Here is a 19,660-nt window from a genome sequence, read left to right on the forward strand (position 1 = left end):
GGTAATCGTTTATATTTATATTCAGTATTAATCACACAACAATTACAATATAAGGTGCAATCTATCTGCAACACACTTACACAGGACTCAACAATCAGCCACAAGAATTAATAATAAAAACCTTAAAGTTATGGAGCGCAGAGCTGGTGAGATGACTGAGAAATTTGCATATGAAAATATAAGGAATGAAAGTCAATAAGCATTCAGAGATGAAATGAGGTATGTATACTTGTATAAAATGTTATTATTTCTAATGAAAGCATATTTTTGAATTTTTATATTCCTTTTATTAACTTTTTGTTTGACTTTTTAAATTCATAATATATTTGGTTAATTTCAGGGCAATTGCAACACAGGAGATGGATTCAAATGCAGATTTTTATGATAAAGAATTTGGTGTTGCAATAATTGAAGATGAATTTTTTGAAGGGTAATTATTTGAAGTTTGAGCATATTATAATCCATTAAAAAATATATAATGTACCCTAAGAATCAATTTCTTTATTTTCAAAATCAATATCTTGTGTTATTTGTAAGATCCATCACTCAATAAAAATGCAATTTGGGAGCATATGATTTACTGACGGAGAGGTAAATAAATCAGTATTTGTGTACTATTTTTAGCTGATAGTCACATACATCAAGAACCTATTATAATATGTCAATTGTAAACATGCTTTCAGTTATAGTCCATCCCCTCAACTTCCTGCCAAATCAATGCCAGTAGTGAAAAAGTTGGTGTTGACAGAACTGCATCCACCAAAACAAAAAAAGAAAATTATATTCCCTTCAAAGACTCGATCAGGAATGACAGTAGCAGCCGATCATGCTTGGCAAAAGAAAGGTTATGACAGCTTAAAAGTTATTTTGTTGAAACTGTTCCAGCATTTTTACAATTATAATGCTTATGTAGATATGGGCTGTAACAAAATCAAGTATGTATTTGTAACAGGACATACTTACCTGATAAGTAAAAGAAACAAAGTATTAAAGACAGTTATCAAGCATCGGTCATGTGCATCATGGAAATGGTAGAAAAGAAATAAACCTGGTCAGAGAATAAGGTCTCACATTTGTGTTTGGACCCACCGAGGCAGTGCTAAAATCATGGAGAGGGAGGCTGGACTGCTTGCACTGAAAGAAATGACAAGTCAAGGTACACCAGTTGAGATTATTGAAGGTGAGGGGGATAACACTCTAATCACCCGTCTACAGAGTCAGTGTGGTCTACCAGTTGTGAAAAGACTTGACAAAAATCATTGTGTTAAAAATATTATAAAAAAAATTTTTTTATGAACTTCGCAATTCGAAAGTGGTCAAAATTTCCATGCAGGTGATACAGCATTTAGCAAAGTGCATCAAATACAAATTTGCGAAGAATCAAGGTGATGAAGAGGGAATGCGGGAAAATTTGGTAGCATTGGTTCCACATCAGTTTGGTGACCACAGCAAATGTCATGGGAGGTTTTGTGCTTATAAACGTAAACCTAATGAAACTTATATTCATAGAAGTTTGCCATATAAAGTACCGTTGCAGGATCCATTGTTACATCATAGCTTTGATGAAAGTTTTGCTCCAATCAGTGCCAAAAGTGCTTCATATGTAGAATTAGAGTCAAGTCAGGCATGTGAACATGCCAATAGAGACATGTCTTAGAGTTCCGAAGCATTATGGCGAAAGTGAGAGTTTAGATTTTAGAGTGAAAGCAACAGCAGCATTTATTAATGAGGGTAGAAAGTACTTGTCAGAGGTATATTGTTCATGGTTCAGTTCTTTCTTTTCTGTTGTTTATTGATTTTTCTGGTGATACAGGTTGGAATTTTGACAGGTACTTCTGTTGTTGTTATTTCTTGTTGGGATTAGGTGAAATGTTGACATTTGTTAATTTTCTTTGTTCTGCCGTTCTGTGTTTACTTGTTCAGACACTATAGATTTGGTATTGTTGAAGCACTAATATCATAAATTCTATTTATTACATTATCATGTTTACAATTACCTGGTATTTCCGATAGGATATTACTTGTGTGATAAATTAGTTAAAATGTTGACATTTTGTTAATTTTCTTTGTTCTGCCGTTCTGTGTTTACTTGTTCAGACACTATAGATTTGGTATTGTTAATATCATAAATTCTATTTATTACATCATCATGTTTACAATTACATGGTATTTCCGATAGGATATTACTTATGTGATAAATTTTTGATACATTTTGATGAAGTTACAACATATTTTCTGCACTTTTATCAAAAAAACAATAAGACTCAAAGATAGAAAACTCAGAATTTTTTGTTGGGAAATAAAAGATCATGACTAATGAGAGATTTAATTTAATCTATGAAAATTTACTACAATAATGTAGTGAACTCAAGTATTTTATTTTGTAATATATACAGACAACGACCTATCTCCTGGACACTTCTGTGAGTCTTATGCAGAAAAGATATGGATGCAGACAGGATAAAGAGGATGGAGCGGGCCAGATTACCAAAGAGAAAGAGAAGAGGGCTGATGTTGAAGGAAGAGGGATCAAGGGAGGAAAAGAAGCATTGGAAGGACTGTCCTATCAGTCTGGTTTGTCATTTTTCAGATACAGATTTTATTATTATAGTATGTGCAAGTTTGTATATCATTATGTAATTTTTTTTGTTTTAGAAATAGGACTTTCTGTAAATGATTAAGAAGATATAGAAAGTATCCCTGAGCCTGAGCCAAAACCCAGCTTTTGCTCTTCCACAAAGTTGAAGCACTGCCCTTCACCAAATGTTGTCATTTTAGATCTGGAACAACTGGCCTGAGTAAATATTTTTTTTTAAATAATTATTTAAAATACTCTATCCAATCAAATAAGATTGGACTACCATTAAAATTGTCATCCATATTTTTTTCAGTTCAGCATGGTATTATGCCAAACATCAACTATATTACTTCTGTAAATAGGAATACAAAGGAGCAGTTCTCCAGATATGTGGCTCCAGACCTGCCCATTGTACCAATGGCGGAAAAGGTCACCAAACATAACCTGGAGTGGTGGAATTCTATGTTACCGTGGTGAGCCAGTTGATTTTGTGAGAAAAAAAGTCGGAGGATTTCTTGGAGTGGTTAGAGAAATTTCCCAGCGTAGTAATGGTAGCACACAATGGCCGAACATTCGATTTTCGAGTATTATGCAGGGCATTTCATAGATGTGGTTTGCAAGAGAGATTCTGCTCTAAAGTTGCAGTGTTTTGTGACTCACTTAAACTTTTCAGACAAAAGTACCCTAAACTTGATAAACATAAGCAAGTATTTCTGACACAGCATTTTTTGGTCATGCTTACAATGCTGTTAATGCTCTTGATGATGTTGTCATGCTAGATGAAATTATTGAAGCTGGACTTGTCTCTGTTTCAGACTTTAAAAAACATTCGAACGATACAGGATGCCAATTTATTCAAGAAGAATTTAATTTTTGTAAATCAAAAAACGTTGCTTCGCTTCGTCCTCTTATTGGTGAAAAAATAATGAAATCCAGCACGGTAGAAAATGTTACTGAATCTGGAACACTTGAGACTGATATTCAAGAGAAGTGGTGAAGATGGACCGGTTAATGTGTTTTCCATGAAAAATAGCTTAGGGAAACCAAGAGTCACATCAGAAAAAAAAGTGTTAGGAGAATGTATTCCAAAACTATGTGCATATTTTAGCAAATGATATGTTATTATGTGTAAATTTGTATAATCAACGTCAAATGTCCATTCAAGCAATACAAACTGGAAACAGAGCAAACATTTATTAATTTATATTTGAGACAGATATTTCTATGATTTATTAGCTTGAAATTTGAGTGAAATACATTTAATGTTATGAAAATATCAGGTTCAAACTGTAGAAAAATTGTTTACTTTACTTTCTCGAAAAGTTGCCTATGAGTTATCTCCCTATGTGAGTTGTTGCCCCTGATGACCTATTTATTTTTAACTACTGTTGCAGCCCTATGGATTAAACACAAAAGAAAATTTTGCTTCCAGTTATATAGGAGAATTATAGATTATTCACATTGACCAAAATTTTTATTTTTTTAAAGTCCCAAATTGTGGCTTTATTGCATAATTTTACTTGCAAAAATTGTTAATGTTGAAAAATACTTTTTGCATTTCATGTACAGCACTGTATTTATATATAAATGATAAATTGGAATACATCAGGTATTTAATTTGACTTTTATTGTTTTTAATAAATTTCTGTCATTTTATGACTGTTATGCACCCGATTTTGGCAATTTTCAAACATCCAGAGTTATCTCTCCTTATGAGTTATCACCCTTGATGACCTAGTTTTTGTATCCCCCATAGGGTGATCATCAATACTCAATAAAAACAAAATGTGTTTGTAAAACACTATGCGCCCGGCGGCAACAAAGTTCGGAAAAAGCTATTTAAGGTCACAGTCCAGGTCAAAAGGTCATTGACCTTGTTGTCATTTGAAAGAGCTTGACTAGTGGAGTATGCTTACCAAATATGACATCTCAATTTCTCATGGTTCAAAAGATACAGTGAGGACTCTAAAAAGCTATTTTCTGCATACAGGTCACAGTCAAGGTCACAAGGTCATTGCACTCGGTGTCATTTGAAAAAAACCTGATTAGTGGAGTTTGCATACCAAATATGAAGTCTGTATCTTTCATGGTTCAAAAGTTATGGCGAAAGTTAATGTTTGTAGAAAAAAGCTATTTTAGCATATAAACCACAGTTAGGGTCATTGACCTTAGTGTCATTTAAAAGAGCTTAATTAGTGGAGTATGCATGCTAAATATGAAGTCTCTATCTTTCATGGTTCAAAAGATATGGTGAAGGTTAAAGTTCGAGACAAACAAACAAACAGACAGACAGAAAGGACAAAAACAATATACGCCTTATATCTATGGATCCGGCGCATAAAAATCATATGCTTTCCATGTATCAATTTTTATTCAATTTTGGATCGGATACCTTAATGTGGATATGAAAAAGTGACAGTCTAGTTAATTCTAAACGTTAATGTAAAACAAGTACAGCACCTGGGACTTTTTTTTCTATTTGTGAGAAATAAAACCAACGTATAAAGACAGGCCAATAAAGCTGACCAGTGAGCCAATCAAACACCGTTAAATATCTCAGAAATAGAAAAATTCTTCATAATGAAGAATCAATTCTTCGCATGAAATGGTAGTTTTTTTTAAAGCTGAAACAGTAGATTATGTTCTAATTTTGTTAATTTCTGAAATCAACATTGAGCGTCGGCTGACAATGCTAGTGAATGGGTTTGCCTTCGCACACTAAACAAAACGAAATTGGAATTTTTCTAAAGTTTTAATGTTAAAATTTGTGAAGGGTGTAATGTACTCAAGTATGCTAGAGGTTCACGGCGAGATACTTTTGACTTGGCGCCGCGTAACCTCTAGCATCCATTGTAAAAATTCTGATACCCAAAGTAGAAATAAATTATTTAATTTTAAAATAAGGCTTTATGTATTAAGGAATGGCATGAAACAATAAAATACTCACTATTTACGATAAAACTTGTGCATAAAACACTGTTAATCTCTCGTATTAGCAATAAATCCATTACTTTTGAAATCGAAGCAGAAATTGAAACAAGTCGTCTGTTTAAAATTTGGGAATGGAATGCAGAAAATCTGACGAAAAGAAACTGGTTTAACGCAACGAAAATTTCTTTTTCTGACGAGCAATCCGCAAAATTAATATCAAAGTCAAATCGAAAGTACTTTCTGATGACAAATTGGAACAATGACAATTTTCATTAATGAACAATAATGCACACTGGATAAAATGGAGTTGATGATTTCTTGTGACTTTCAACATTTTTTTTTCACGCACAATATGTTCCTCCCAAAATCTCAGGCGGAACGAGCTCGTTAGAAAATGGCCTTCGGATGTAAGAGTCCGAGGTATGTAAGGAGCGTAGGGACGTTAACTGAGGCTGTTAATTGTAGGAGTACATATGTAGGTGTAATGATGCGTCAATCAAACATGTCTAGAAATTCGAAGTTACAATAACTACCAGAAATTTTTATATTATAATTTCGTATGAAATGCTGTAGGCTAATAGCAACATATATTAGTCATGCTACATATATAATAAGCAAAATAAAGAAAATATTAACATCAAATCTGTGTATGCTCCTTTGATTAAGATATTTTATCTAAAAATGGACTTGAACATAATTTGGTGATAATTTATCATCTATATCCAATTTTGTTTCGGAAATTGGATGACATTGCTACAAAAAGCGTAGGTCCTGTACAAAAAAATGGATCCGAATTTTTTGCCATTGGATCTGAGGTAGACTCGGCGGAAAGTGTCCAAAACTTCTACAAGAAGGCCTGCATTGACCCCTATGTCACCAGTGTTGACAGCAGAATTTTAGTTTACAGATTCCGAGAAAACGAACAAGTTACTGAAAACTATCATGATGATGGTGAACATGGAGCGGGGCAACGCCTCCTTAAATTTATGCAAGACAATCAAATCATCAATGCAGCTTTTGTTGTGACGAGATGGATGGGAGAGCATATTGAACCCGAGCGTTTTACCATCATGGAGAACCTCCTGAACGATGTTGCAAATCTATTATAGGAATGATAAAAAAAAATGTGAGACTGAACTAAAGTGTGACTAGGGACTTTCTCTGATTCGTAACATCACTATTCTGTTTTTTTTTTTTTTTTTTTTTTTTTTGTTCAATTTTTTTATTGACTATTGCGAAAATAAGAATGCCACTGTATGGTTCTGAATTTCATTTCTGTGCATTACCGGAATTCGAAATTTTATTCCGATAAATTTAAACTTTAGCTTTCGGGTGGCATTTCCGATGTAGATAATTTTGTTTTGATGTCACCATTACATTGACCATGCACCTTTAGATCTCTATAATTCAACCCAATGCATTTCTGTCATTTCTCTTTTCTTTCTCTCTTTTCTTTACTTTCCTCTTTCTTCATTTCATTTAAGCACGATATGAGAGCTGCGTCTTGCAGAAAAGGAAAAACCAAGGTAACATTTTTGCATTTTTTTTTTCGCCTGTTAAATTCAAAATCTTATGTCAGTGTGGCGGTCAGCCGGGTTCGATCGCCGGTGGCCAGTTAGCTCAGTTGGTGGAGCACCTGACCGGAGTTTCAGGGGACCCGGGTTCGAATCCCGTTCTGGTCCGCTGCATTTTCTCCTCTCCCGTTACATTTGGTGCCGTGCCATGCCCTGGAATTGACAGGTGAAAGACCTGCCAGGGATGAGCGTGGGTTGGGGTCTTTGGAGGGCCAAAGACCTTTAAGGAGGGAGGAATGTGGCGGTCAGCCGGGTTCGATCGCCGGTGGCCAGTTAGCTCAGTTGGTAGAGCAGCACCTGACCGGAGTTTCAGGGGGTCCGGGTTCGAATCCCGGTCTGGTCCGCTGCATTTTCTCCTCTCCCGTTACATCAGAGCTAAAAATAATATCTGCAAATTGTCAGGGCCTTCATGATTTTAAAAAGAGAAAAGATGTTTTACAATACTACAGACAATTGAAGTGTAATGTACTCTGTTTACAAGATACTCATTTTACTACAGATATGGAGGAAGAAATAAGGAATGAATGGGGATATGATGTATATTTTAATTCCTTCTCGTCTAAGTCCAGAGGTATAGCAATATTTCTAAATAATAATTTTGAATATAAAGTTCACAACAATGTGAATGATAACTCGGGTAATTTTTTAGCACTTGATATTAGCCTTGGGATGTACGTACAAGTCTTATTGCCATTTATGGTCCAAATGACGATGATCCTGGGTTTTATAATATGGTTTCAGAATCAATAGATAATCTGAACAATGATCATGTTATTCTTGTAGGGGACTTTAATGTAGTTATAACCCAGATAAGGACTATCATAACTATCTTCATACTATTAATCCTAAAGCAAGAGAAAGGCTATTAGAAGTTATTTCTGGCCAAAATTTGTCAGATGTATTCAGAGAAATTCACTCAGAAAAACAAAGATATACATGGCGAAAGCCTCATCCATTTAAACAAGCAAGGTTAGATTTTTTTCTGATATCAAACTCATTGTTGAATATGATAAAAGAGACTGATATTTTATCAAGCTACAAATCTGATCTTTCTCCTGTATACCTCAATCTAAAACTGAGTAATTTTACTCATGGAAAAGGATTATGGAAATTTAATAACTCGTTGCATGATTATGAATTTATTAAAACCATTAACAAGACTATAATGCAGATTAAAGAAAATTATGCTTTACCGGTGTACAGTAAAGAATATATATTGTCTAATGCTGAAATACAATTTACAATTAATGATCAACTTTTCCTTGAAACTCTTTTAATGGAAATAAGAGGGAAAACAATATCTTATTCTAGTTTTATTAAAAAAAGGAATAATGAAAAAGAAAAAGAAATTCTATCTGATATTGATAAATTAGAAAACTATGAGCAAAACATTACCTTGATTAATGATAAAAAGAAAGAAAATATAAGAAATCATAGATTAATGGGAAACATAGTGAGATCAAGAGCTAAATGGACAGATGAAGGAGAGAAACCTACAAACTACTTTCTGAATTTAGAAAACAGACATTATACAAATAAAATAATTCCTAAATTAATTAAAGATGAAGAAACTCTGGAAGAAATAACAAATCAAAATGAAATTTTAAAAGAAATAGAAACTTTCTACAAGAATCTTAAGGCTAATAATGAAAGCGGGGACTATGATTTAAATGAAATTTTATCAGACACAGATATTAAAAAGTTGAATGATATTCAAAGAGTCTCATTAGAAGGGGAACTCTCTTACACCGAAGCAACATCTGTTCCAAGGAATGTGTCAAATAATAAAAGCCCTGGCAGCGATGGCTTTACTACAGAATTTTATAAGGTTTCTTGGAACAAAATTGGACATTTTGTGGTTAGGTCCTTAAATTTTGGATACAGCATGGGGGAATTTTCGGCAACACAGAAACAAGGTATTATCACCTTATTCCAAAGGAGGGTAAAAGAAAATTTTTCTTTTTTTTTTTTGAGACCAATAACACTTTTAAATGTAGCTTATAAAATAGGTTCTGGGTGTATTGCTCTAAGAATAAAACTGTTCTCGATACAATAATTAGTTCTGATCAAACAGGCTTTATACCGGGTAGATATATTGGTGAGAATACAAGATTAATATATGATTTAATGCAATACACAGAGGAACATGACATCCCTGGCATTTTACTGTTGATCGATTTTGAGAAAGCATTTGACACAGTGTCTTGGAAATTCATACATAAATGTCTAGATTTTTTCAATTTTGGTCCATCTATTCATTCGTGGATATATACTTTTCAAAGCAATATAGAATCACAAGCAGGACACCTCTCAGATTTTGTTAAACCTAGCCGAGGCTGTCGCCAAGGTGACCCAATTTCTCCGTATTTTTGTTTTTATTATGTGCAGAGTTTCTTGCACTCAAAATAAAAAATAACAAAAATATAAAAGGTATTAAAAATAATGAAATAGAATACTTAATGTCTCAGTATGCTGATGATACTGCAGTAATACTTGATGGGTCTGAAAAATCCCTGAGAGCCACTATTGAGGAATTGAATCATTTTAATGCACTCTCTGGGCTAAAAATCAATCTATCAAAAACACAATTAGTTTGGATATGTAGCAGGAAATACTCAAATGAAATATTATGTAATGAAATGAATTTTCATTGGACAACCAGCTTTAAAATATTACGCATTCATTTTGATGTTGACCTGACAAATATTCCCAAACTTAATTATGACAAAAAGCTACTAAAAATCAAAAGTATTATTACTCAGTGGAACAAAAGGCATACAACTCCTATTGTCAGGGTTACTCTGATAAAATCTCTACTTATCTCACAAATGAACCATCTTTTTATCTCTCTACCAACACCGTCAAGCAAATTCGTAAAAGATTTGAACAATATTTTGTTTAATTTCCTGTGGAATTCTAAGGTGGATAAAATTAAAAGAAAACAAATTACTCAAGACTATCCAAATGGAGGCCTAAAGATGATTAAAATTAATAACTATATCAAAGGTCTGAAATCATCATGGATTAAAAGATTACTGATCAGTCAAAATTCAAAATGGAAAACTTTATTAAATGAAGCTGTCAATTTTGACAAAATGTTCAAAACTGGATCAGATTACATTAATGATATATTGCACCATTTAAGAAATCCTTTTTGGAAAGATACATTTATTGCTTTTCGAGATATTCAAGATAAAATAAAGATAAAATCTTGGCAAGAATTTGTAACTCAACCAATTTGGTTTAATAAAAAAATTAAAATTGGAAAAAAGTCCATTTTCTTTACTGAACGGTATACTAAGAATATTATATATATCAACGATTTGCGTGATGCGAATGGAGAATTTTTGAGTTTACGAGATCTCCAGAATGAGTTCAACATTAAAATTAATTTTCTTACATATTATAGTCTACAAAATTCAATTACAACCAGTCTAAAATGCGAGGATATTGTTAAAGAAAACAATAACCCTGGACCAATTATACCATTTTACATAAGATTATTTTGTTCGTCCAAAAAAGGTACTAAAACTATGTATGACACATTAAATACAGATGAAAATGTCACATCTTTTTACAAATCAAAATGGGGAAAATATTTCACTTTATGTAAGTTGCAATGGAAAGCAATTTTTCAGTTACCTTTTATCAGTACTAAAAGTACAAAATTACAATGGTTACAATATAGAATTAAGCATCAAATCTTAACCACTAATGTAATTATGTTTAAAGTGGGGATGAAAGATAGTAAAATGTGTAATTTCTGTAATTCAGCTGAAGAAACAATTTTTCATATACTGTGGGAATGTCCCTTTGTTCAAGATCTCATCAGTTTATTTTTTGAATTTTGTCAAACAAAGGATATTGTTATTCCAAGAGATCCTTGTTTTTTTTTATTTTGGGATTAGATCTTGATTCAAGTTGTAAGAATTTGTACCAGATATTCCAAATTCTCAAATCCTACGTATACAAAAAGCGGTGTCTTAATGAAAAATTATCAATCCATGGACTACTTATAGATATCAAAACTCATCTTTCAACTTTGAAGTACATAGCTACCAAAAACTGTAATCTTGAAGATTTTCATAAAGATTGGGAAATTTGGCTTTTCATACTTGGAAGGCTCTGACTATTTTACTTGATTTTTAGAATCACCAACAGTGATTAAATAAACGTTTATACAGACAAGGTTGTTTTTTTTACTCATTTGTTAATAAGCAGCTTCTCTTCCCTTTCTATCCCTTTCTCTCTTTTCTCTTCTTTCCTCTCAATCAGCAATCATAAGACTTATCCCTATTGCACTGTATATGCTGTTATGAAATAATTGCTGATTTGATATTGCACTTTATTGTACATGCACTTGTGAAATAAATAAATAAATTTTAAAAAAAACAATAATTTCGTATGAAATGCTGTAGGCTAATAGCAACATATATTAGTCATGCTACATGTATAATAAAGAAAAATAAAGAAAATATTAACATCATATCTGTGTATATGCTCCTTTGTTTAAGATATTTTATCTAAACATGGACTTGAACATAATTTGGTGATAATTTATCATCTGTATCCAATTTTGTTTCGATTTTAGTTTTAATTTTAAGGAAACTGTTTAAGATATTCACATCAATTTTCATATACTAATATACATTTTCATGTGAGACACTTCATCGTAATACTCGTATCTGTTGCACTACATTATTGCCGCATTGTACTTTGAATGCCCTGTTTCCATTTATATTAAGGATAACATATTCTCTGAGAATCAAGTGCGTAATAAACTAGGATTATTACATTTTGCGTTATTACATTTAGCGTCGAGATCAACATAGAATGTATAAACGCAAAATATAATACTAGTAACACGAATTTTGGATTATTACATTTTGCGTCGAGATCAACTCAGATTGTAATAGCTTACTTTTTCGTTGGTACATTTTGCGTTATTAAATTTTTGCGTTGAAGATAACGCCAATAAAACAAGATTTTATCAATTTATTGGATTTTGTTTAAATAGATTAAAATATACGAGGGTTGACCCAAAAAGTCGTACACAGGGAAAACATTTTAATTTCTCTTTGCTGAATTGAATTTCTTTTCTTGTCATAACAAAAAGTAACATTTTATGATCATGCATTTCAAATTTCATGTTGATATCACATTTAATAAAAAAGAAATAAAGAAAGCATGTAAGTGTACATCGGCGCACGAAATCCAGCTTAATTTACGTCTCTTAGAACATCATGATCTCTTTTTCTGCTTCACATGCATCTGTTAACATTCAATTTTTTTTTTTCAAGTGAAAGACCACTCTTGACCAAGGGACTTACTGTAAATCACTTTTTATTCGCGAGAACTTTATTTTCGCGTAAATTACGCGAGACGGAATGCTCGCTAAAATTTCATTCTCCCGTATTATAGAATTCCTTTAGATTATATAGAGAATGACCACACTTCGTGAAAATTTTGTCTCGCTAATAAAGAGTCAATGACTATCTCGCGAAAATAAGGCGTCGCGAAAATTAAGTGATCTACAGTATTTAAATTCACTACTGTCCGGTTTTTTGTTGTTGTTGTTTTTAAAGCAGATTCAAATTTAAGTCGAAATTTATTGGAAAGATCGCCATACATTGTAGGTAGCAGAGAATACACAATGTTTTATGTCGCTCGTGGCTCAGATTGTTCCCCTTTGTCTGCGTTTGACAAACAGTACTCTACTTCTCACATGCTGTATAACTATTTTCGATATAGAGGAAAAACTCTCATTGAATCACCTGCCATTTAAAATAACTTCCCTATTAAAATCTAGTATGTAATGTCACTTCTGTACTCTTTTTTCCCGTCTCTGATGTATACAAACCATATTCAAAACAATTTATTATATATCAGTGCGCCGGTTACGCCTTTGACGACGTCATTTTCATCAAACTCTATTCCAACAACAAAACCACGACACCAATCGTCTGATTCCAATGCTATTTATATGAAAATTTGACATTAAAATTTTGATTTCACTGAATAAAATTTGAGTTCAATATTTTATATAGTACTAAAGAAATAAAAGCAAATATAATAGTTACATGTATATGCTTAAATTATTCCGAATTTTGTTCGTGCGCTGACAGACCTTTTCGACCATCAGATAAATCCTCCCACTATTATCAATATGAAACTTTAAGATATATATTTTAAAAAACATCATAATTTTAAAGAACATTTAATATATTATGTCTATGCAAAATTTGGTTGGTATGGGTTGCATGTTTAAAAAGTTATACACATTGTCTACGACTTTTTGGGACAACCCTCGTATAGCCATGGGAAAACTCACTTTACAAAATAGTCTTTGTCTTTGATAATTAGGCGAACTTTACAGCCTTTACGGACAACCCAATTTAACTGTTTGTTTATTTTTGTTTAACTCCGACTCTGTTTCTGGCATTTTCATTGAATACACTGTACGTATAAAAACATTAATTTTACTTTTATTTATATGTCTTTTTAAAATCAGTCTTATTAGATAAGATATCTAACCAATAATGGTTTTTCAATTTCAAAGAATAACCATAGGTCCATTAAGAGCTCTTGAAAAGCATGTTCGGCATGTGTACTTGGTTAGCAAATTAGAAGTCTATGTGTGTGTGCCTAGCGAGGAGTTACAGGGTGGGGTGTTAACTTCGTATGTTGATTATTGTATTACTATGGACATTCAGAAACAATCTTTTATTATTGGAGAGAGAGAATTTTGTTTTGTTGCTGGTCTGCAATGCACGTGATTCGTAAGTCAGTATGGAATAATAATTGTCAATAAACCCCCTCCCCGCTATATTTACACCTGTCTGTACTAAATAATACATTTTTTTTTTAGATTGATTGCATTTTTCTATCAAAAAGCAAAATACACTGGTCAACAAAATACCCCCCCCCCCCCATCAACAACCCCTTAACGCACGTTTCTAACTTGCCATCACCTACGATTTGAATATTACACTGATTTAAAATAAATGTAGCGAAAGAAATCAATATATTATAAAATCCAATCTATTGAAAGAATTAGCATATCTTTAGTTTGTCCTTTTTTTTTTCTTTTTTCTTTACGTTTCTTTTGTTCGCTACTCGATTGAAAATTATTCTCAAGCTGGCTGACCAATTGTGTGTTATTACATTTTCTGTTCTTGCCATTTACTTAATCTCGACGCAAAATGTTATAATCCAGAACGTATTGCGTTATTACATTTTGCAATGATCTCGACGCAGAATGTAATAACGCAAAACATAATAATCCTAAAACATATGTGTTGTTACATTTTGCGTTATTACATTCTGCGTTGATCTTGACGCAAAATGTAATAACACAAAATGCAATGAACCCTTGATTTTTTACATTTTGCGTTGTAAGAGCCCTCGTTTAACTAAATATGTCAACATATTGGAAATTACAATTTAGCAAAATTGTTTGTTTATGTGTATGATGTTTAACGTCCCTCTCGAGAAATTTCATGGCCCCAGGGTCAGGGGAGGGGCTCTTTTGATTCTTTAATGAAAATGCATACATTTATTGAGAATCTCCTCTGCTCCTCGGTATTAAACAAACTAACCAAGTACATACTCATGATGTGCAAGTGACAGGCTAGATAGAATGTTCCATCGTTAAAAAGGACCAATGTCCTGTTGACCCGGTTTAAATTAAAGCTGAACAAGATTCGTAAAAAGAATTGTCCGCCATATTTGTTCGATCTCTCACTATATGTGCAGGCCCCTATAAATAGACCCGGTCACTTAGTTGCTGTTTAATGTAATGAATTGTCACCGATGTACACGGATGTATGCTATAAAACACTCAATAGCGACAGAAAATAAACTGTGTTCTTCTTCCAATGTAGGATAGTAAGACACAAAAGACTCTTACAACAGCTACACAGATTAGTGCAGTATACAAACAAAAATACATGCATAACTGCAAAAAAATGTGAACAAATGCAAGAAAACCACCATAAACACGGGTCGCCATTCCACGCCGATACTCGTTACAATAAAGCAGTCAGGTGTAACAAATGCGAAGAGTATACCCCGATGTGATATTGTAGATAGAATCATATACCAAGAGGCCCAGGGGCCACATCGCTCACCTGAGCAACTAGCTAGGTAAAAGCAAAAATCAGTTCAGTATTGAGTTCAGTATTGACAAGCTTAAATATAAAAAGAATTAAAATTGGGTTCGGGGGGGGGGGGGGGGGGGTATTTGAACTAAGGATGCTTTTGAATTAATGTGACACATAATTGCTCTATTATTTATAAGATGGAAATTATCATTGATAAAGCCTTTATTATGTTCCCCGAACGAAGTTGGGGAACATTTTGTTTTTTACTCTGTTTCTTATTATTATGTCGCCTCAAACGAAGTCGGGCGACATATTGCGATTATACGCATGTTTTTGTTCTCCAGGGTGTTTCTCGGAGAGGGCTGGGACAATCTTCCTGAAACTTTCCTCAAAGGAGGATCACTGGTTGTAGTTGTGTTGTGTGGTCATTCAGTTTCAAAATGGCTACCGTTGCCATGGAAACCTGCAAAAAGCGACGAATTTTGTCCGCGAGTGTTCTCTCTGGCCCCTTGAACATTCTTCATGAAATTTTATTTATGTAATGATTAGTATATGTAATTGTGCTAATTGGATTTAAAAATTGCAAATTGTCAATAGTTTCCATGGAAACGGGAAAAGTGAAATTTCTCTAACTTTGATTTTTAAATCAAAGTACTGAAAGGACTGATACGAATTGATGGTTGTCTAAGCGTAAGGTAATGGGTATTGTTTAAGTGATACAAAAAATGATAGTCTTGTCCAGTTCGAGGCGACATACGCTATTGCTTGCAATAGCAGACTTTCTAGTTTTTTTCCTCCTTCTTCTTCTTCCTGGGTACTTTTTTGTCCGGGAGTGATCTTGTAAACTACAAATCCGACTTAGATAAAACCTTTTTAGGGTCAGTAGGCATGTTATGTAGATTTGCGGAACAAAGGTCATTTTGCGCGCACGTGCTTGCAAGAGCGTGCACATGCAACACGTGAAATGACCGATTAAATAGATATAGTCGTAACTTTTTACATTTTTGATGAAATGCTTTTAAACTCAAAATATAAGGATACATTAGTAGCATAGACAATATGACTTGGTCAAAATAGCAAGATCTCCCGCGCATGCACGTGCGCTTCGCTCTGATTGGCTGAAACTAAAGCCTCAATATCTTTCTTGTTTTTTGACAAAATCTTTTGAAATTTGGAACATAGCCATTTATTAGGATATCCTACAACAGGATATATAGCAATTATCATGAAAACACCTGCATGCACGTGCGCTGCGATCTGATTGGCTTCAACTTTAAATAGCTATAACTCCCATGGTATTCAACCAAACAGGATGGAATTTGGAACATAGATAGATATTATAATAGACCTCTACAAGAAGGTATGGTCACCATGCGCATGCATACACGTGCGTACACGTGCGCTGCAATCTGATTGGTTGAAACTTTAAACAGCTATAACTCCTTTGGTTTTCAACCAAACGAGGTGGGATTTAGAACATGGATAGATGTAATGGACTTCTACAAGAAGGTATGGTCAACATGCTCATGTATGCATGTGCGCGAGTAAAATCAAAAATACACTTGAATGATCGTAGTTTTTAATACTTTTGGATTAAATACTTTAATATTTTGTAGTGTATTAAAATATATATATTGTGTAGACAAGATGATATGGTCATTACGCACATGCATTCACATGCGCACACGTGCAATGCTAAAATTTGACTGAATTTGGTACGTACACTTCTGGGTAAACATTGTCACCCCAATGCCCCCGGGGGGATATGATTTGAACAGACCTGGGGTGCTTCCATATAACTATAACCAGTCATGGCTCTGCTATTCTTGAGAAAAAGAATTTTAAAGATTTTTTCTATGCAATTATACTTTGATCAGCCATTATGGCCCCATCCTTGCCCCGGGATCATGATTTGAACAAACTTGAATCTACACTACCAGAAGATGCTTCCATATAACTATGACCAACCATGGTTTTGATGTTCCTGAAATTTTTCCTATTTATAATTTTGATCCCCCCCCCAAATGTGCCCCCATCCTACCCCCGGAGGTCATGATTTGGACAAACATAAATCTACATTAACAGAGGATGCTTCCATATAATTATGACCAATCATGGATTTGCTGATCTTGAGAAAAAGAATTTTCTCATGTTCGTATTCCTATGCTAAACTTTGATACCCATTGCGGCCCCACCGTACCTCCGGGGCCATGTCTTAACCCTTTCTCTACCGGTGTCATATAGTGAGACTTCCGCCATAGTGAGACTTCCCCTCGGAAGTCTGGCTATATAGTGAGTCTTCCCCCTGGGGGGAAATATGGCTATATAGTGAGACTTCCCCCCCATAATGACCATAGTGAGTCTTCCCCCTTCGGTTTTCGGTTTGGATTTTATATACATTGACATAATTAAATATTTATTGTATATTTTAGGGACCTTTTAACTTTTATAAATTTTATGAAGTATTTTTAGGATTTGTATTTCATTTTGAAATTAAATTTGCGTGACATTAATGAAATTACATCACTATAAAATCAAATAAGATGAATTTGAGTTCTAATACACTTTAAATCAAATTCTGACTGTCAAGCATATTTTAGCAAAGGCACCGGATGCATGGATTGGGCTTAACCCCCCCTTTTTTTTTAATTTATGACCGGAAAAATTGCATGAAAATGTGTGCATCCCCTGCTCATCACACCCATACATCAATTCATACAATTATTTTTTTCATTTTGGTCGTGTTTTAAAAATTATTTATTTAAAGATACTTTATTAAACTGGGTTTGGACGATAGTATGTTTGAATACACGTATAAAAAATACGTAAAATTAAAAAAATATATATACTGCATTGCAATTGTCACTTATTTGACTAAACTATTTTGCACTAAAGTCGTAGATGGCTAATTGTCAATTTTAGTGTGTAGATCAGAACAATCAGAACATTTCATATAAGTGACTCGTGAACTAATAAAATTATTCGTTATCAATACATGTAAAGGAAAGGGTATACATATTATATATATTATATCATCTCAATGTACATGCATATGTTATAATGGATATCAAACAGTTAAAACGATATTCAAACTGTTCATGCATATAAAATAAATATATGAATACATGTATATATATGGAAGATAATTTCGTCATAAATTAACACTGTTAGAATTTTTTAAAATAATAAAACAATGTTCCGGAAACTATAATAAGAGGGGGAAGTCTCGCTATGAATGGGGGAAGGCTGGCTATAAAGTGAGCCTTCCCCCGGAAGAACGGCTATATATAGTGAAACTTCCGTGGGGGGAAGGCTCACTATATAGCCAGCCTTCCGGGGGGAAGACTCACTATATAGTGAGCCTTCCGGGGGAAGCCTCACTATGGGGGAAGTCTCATTAACCGACACCGGCACATTTTAGGTGATTTCGGAGACCTTTTGATATGACATTATTAAATTATTTCCAACTGTTTTATTCAAGGAGAAAGCTAGGTATATTGCATACCATTTTGTAGGGAATGTCTTACAGATGATATTTTATGACTATTCAGATACTCAACAACTGACCTTATTAGTAAAAATGGAGATCAAAGGTCAATTAAGTGCAAAATTTTATGGAATTTTTTGATACTTTTTAATCTTCAAGCTAAATATTTACTATGATGTATGTTGAAATAGGAAATTTTGGATATACTCACAAAAGAGCATGATACTGTACTACATGAAACACATAAACTTTTTTTTCAATTCTGCATATAACTACTTAAAAGCGGTTGCTCAGCAACCCAGAATTTTTTAATTTTCGGGCAAGAATTTTCGTTTAATACTCATCCTAGACACATTTATGCATCCCAGCACATCTAAAAGTTAGATGTGAGGTCATAAAATTACAAGGGACGAACAGCAGAGAAATTGTCTTAAAGTTTTACCTCATTAGAACTATTTTTAGGTCAAAGGTCAAATAAGTGCAAAAGTTTCATCAATTTTTTTCAACACTTTTCAATATTCTTGCCATAATTTTACACAATGGATGCTGAAATGGAAAATTCTGATTATACTCTCAAGAAGGGATCAGAACTGCAATATCCATGCATCATTTTAGTTCAAATATCTGTTTAATGACCTTTAAGTGGTTGCTAAGCAACAACATTGTAAAGTTTTTGGCTATATACATGTTTGTTATTTCACATTCTGGACACATTCTAGACACTTTTTGTATATTTCATGATATTGTATGTAAGATATGGGCCATAAAGATGAAAGAACATTTTTGTATTAAAAATTGACCTTGACACTCTTGTTCTTAAGGGTGTCAAGGTCATATCAATACAGAATTCTGCTTTAAATTGTAAGTAAATATCAATTTTGAAATGCTTCAATCATGGATAAATCATCTAATAGTTGACGTAATAAAAATGGCGAACGACAAAATTTGCAAGCAAAGAATTCTGGTCTGCTTCTTACAAACCCCTAGC

General features: G+C 33.3%; 1 protein-coding gene and 1 pseudogene across 1 annotated transcript in view; one reads left to right on the forward strand and one right to left on the reverse strand.

The window, feature by feature from the left end:
• LOC134276046 (uncharacterized) overlaps window positions 1–19,660 on the reverse strand; it is a 54,794-nt gene that overhangs the window by 21,154 nt on the left and 13,980 nt on the right. The window lies entirely within an intron of this gene.
• On the forward strand, window positions 2,446–3,575 carry LOC134276043 (uncharacterized; annotated as a pseudogene).

This window comes from Saccostrea cucullata, unplaced genomic scaffold, assembly GCF_032062105.1.
Source record: "Saccostrea cucullata isolate Sc308-1 unplaced genomic scaffold, CSIRO_AGI_Scuc_v1 ctg1318, whole genome shotgun sequence".
NCBI lineage: Eukaryota > Metazoa > Mollusca > Bivalvia > Ostreida > Ostreidae > Saccostrea > Saccostrea cuccullata.